Here is a 3,409-nt window from a genome sequence, read left to right on the forward strand (position 1 = left end):
CTGTACAATCTAGTTTAGGCCTAGAATGTTTCCATCCTCTAAGACTTACTGCTGAATATATTCACCTTTTCTAGCTCTTACTGAACTACGGCTGGCTGATACAACTCAACTGTCCTCGCTCCATCTCCTCTCCTATCTGACTAACTCAAACTGGCTTCTCTCACCTTCTGATGGAATTGCTCTGCTTGGCCTCAAACTAACTCTAACAATCTGTTCTAATCATCTGGCTCTTTATTCTCTGGCTCGTTCTGTCTTCACCTGTGTCTGGCCTGTTCTCTCTTCAAACGCTCTCTGTAAAACTGCCTCTGAATTCCATCAACCTCCACAAACTCAACCCCACTGCACTATCGCTCAACTCACTGATCAACCAAACTGCCTTAACAGAAGTCAGAGATCTGCCAGCCTCTGTCTCCTAAGTGCTGGGATTAGAGGCATGTACCACCATGTCTGGACCTAAGTTTTTCTTTACCTGAAACTTGTTCTATATTAGGCTGGCCTTGAACTCAGATCTGCTTGCCTCTGTCTCCTGTCTGTATTCCAGCTGGATCGCACAGATTTAGAAAGTCTTTGGCTATGATCTCTTTCCAGAGGAGCCATGTTGTGAATTAAAATTCCTCTACATGGAATAAATCCTGTGAGAACCAACATCTCAGCCCCATGAAGCCTTCTGAGTGGCTCCCCCTTGTCCCTTGTTTATTTCTCATTCTTTGCATCATTAGAGCAAGCGTTTCCCTCCCTGGTTGACATGATATCTCATTTATAAGGAACTGAAAGCACTGAAGCAGCTCGTAGGCTCACAGGACTCTGCTGAGGGTGCCTGACTCACTGTGCTGAATTAAAACACATTTAGTATCCTCTGCCCCAGTAGGGTAAGGCCCCTGAGGAGCTCACTGCTCTTGTTGTTAGGTTATTTATTGAGAAGCCACCTGTGAGTCTCCAGAAAGTATTCTGTTAGCCAGTCACAACCAGCATCAAGTACACAAAGTAAGAGAGGAAAGAGGAGCGCCCCTCCCCCAATCGCCTACCATGATTAGTATAGCCATAGTCTAGAACCATTTCCAATCGTTTTTGTAGTGTTAGTCCCTTCTCTTCCTCTCTTACATTATAAATATCGGGGCTAGAGAGATGGCTCAGTGGTTAAGAGCCCTCGCTGCCCGTGCAGAAGACACAGGTTCTGTCCCCAGCATCCACAGCACTTACAACTGTCTCTAGTTCCAGTTCCAGGGGATCTGACATCCTCTGGTCTTCTGTGGTTCTGCATACTTGTGGAGCATAGACAGAAATACAGGCAGAACACCCCCACACATAACATAAAAATAACCTATCAATTTGGGGAAAGAGAATTTTTTCTTTAATAATATACTGAATTATACGTATAATAGGTCTGCTGCTTTTGGGACTTATGACAAAATGTTTCTGAAAAAGAGGCTCAGACTCACAATCAAAGACGATCTTTCTCCCTTTCGGTGGCCACTCCAGAAAGAACCTGCTACGAAATGATTTGCTAGCGAGAATGGCCTCCTACCAACAGTGAACTCCAGCTCCACTGCCTGCAAATATCGTCCTCAGACAAAACAGATGGAGAGGATAATAAAGACAAGACCTTGGCTTCCTTCTTGCTCTTTCAGGATGGTGGTACACATGACAGCCAACCCCCACAAAACAAGTGAGGAAGGCAGGAAGTGATTGTGTTACTTTGCACACAGGGAGCTGGAGGGCACAGGGATAGGGCCACTTGCCCAAAAGCTCTGTGGGGCTGACTCTGCACGTACAGTGTCTTCTTTGTGATCACATTATTTTTTTTTTTTTTTTTTTTTTTCAAATGTGAAACCAAGCTGAGCCTGAGTGTCACCTTCCCTACTCTGACCAGCCTAATTTAATTACTAAGCACTCTGGGTTGCCTAGGCCACAACTTCAGGAAGAAAAGACTTGCTCTAGGACCTGGTGCCACCTGTTGGTCAATCCATGAAGCTGGTGGCTGGGGTGTGTGTGTGTGTGTGTGTGAGAGAGAGAGAGAGAGAGAGAGAGAGAGAGAGAGAGAGAGAGAGAGAGAGAGAGAGAGAGAGAGAGACTCCCATTTACTGAAACCAAATCAGTCAAGAGTGTGTGCAAGAATCTTTTTAACAAGCAGAAGCCACATCAAGAGCTTTTCCTTTAGTCCCATTTTCCTGTGCCTGGCCTGTTGGTGCCAGTAAAAGTGGCTGGAGTCTAGTTCAGTCTTGGGCCTTACTTACCATTGTGGTGGGGAGTGCTGCCCCTGGCCTTGAGTTTATTACCTGGGAAATAGGACAGTCTCTTCTCAGGTACCCAGCCTGCCCCAGGGATTGTATAGCATGACGGGAACCATGCTGGACCCCTCAACCTTCAGGGTACACACGTGGAGTCCCTTCCATTTCTCCTGTCCATATACAAATATGATCTCTTCCTTCATGCATTGCTATGGGGGAAAGTATTGGAAAGTTCTGGAATAATGGCTAAGAGAAATGAGATGGCAAGCCAGTTCACACCTCCTGAGGTGGTTTTAAATAAAATATTCCTTGGATTTATTTTCTGTATCTTTTGGGCATTGTCTTCCCAAGTCCCAGAGAGCGGCCTGAGGCGATGTGTACAGAGAGTGCTTGGATGAGCATCTGAGCCCCGACAGCTAGATCACAAAGACAGCCGGTGCTTATGAGAAGCTTCAAATCATAAAATTGATTTTACAGGTCAGCTTTCCACGCTCAGGAGCTTTGTGGAAGCACAGTTAGAAAGGCACGCACAGCACATGAGTGCACAGTGGGACCCTCATTCCTCACATAGGCCTGGAAGTGTGCTAAATCAGGTTTGGTACCTCATTAAACAAGCTCAGGCATCACACAGTGAATGACAGGACACTTGCTAAGCGTTTCTTTCACTCAACCTTGCCTCGGTGATATGGCCCAGAGAAACTGCCTTGTTGTCTTCTGCCAGTCTGCTTGCCTGTCTCTGTTTTAAATATAGATGAAGAATAAAAGGGACATCATCTTGCCAAGAAGCTCATCCATTTTTTATCCGTGTGTCATTCATACACCTTTATTGGCTCTTTCGAGTTTTATTTATGACGCTTTGCAATCTGCAAGTGAGGCTCAAACTAGAAGGAAATATTTATATACACCAAGAGCCATACATAATTTAATGCTGAGGAAGAAAGGAAGTGTTTGCATGCAGCAGGGTGCCCCTTACAAGGACATAGATCTGAGCAGGGGTCAAAGACAAAGGAACTTTCTTCTTAAGAGAGTGAAAACCAGACACTATAAATGAGAGAAATTTTAACTTGTGATTATTTCCAGTCTATTACCTAAAGAACCGAAGATGGCTGCGTTAACCCTGGAAATAAAGTACCCAACTGAAATTGTTTTGTGCTAACATGGCATTGCTGTGTGGTTGGCAA

This window comes from Acomys russatus, chromosome 6 (assembly GCF_903995435.1).
Source record: "Acomys russatus chromosome 6, mAcoRus1.1, whole genome shotgun sequence".
NCBI classification, from domain to species: domain Eukaryota; kingdom Metazoa; phylum Chordata; class Mammalia; order Rodentia; family Muridae; genus Acomys; species Acomys russatus.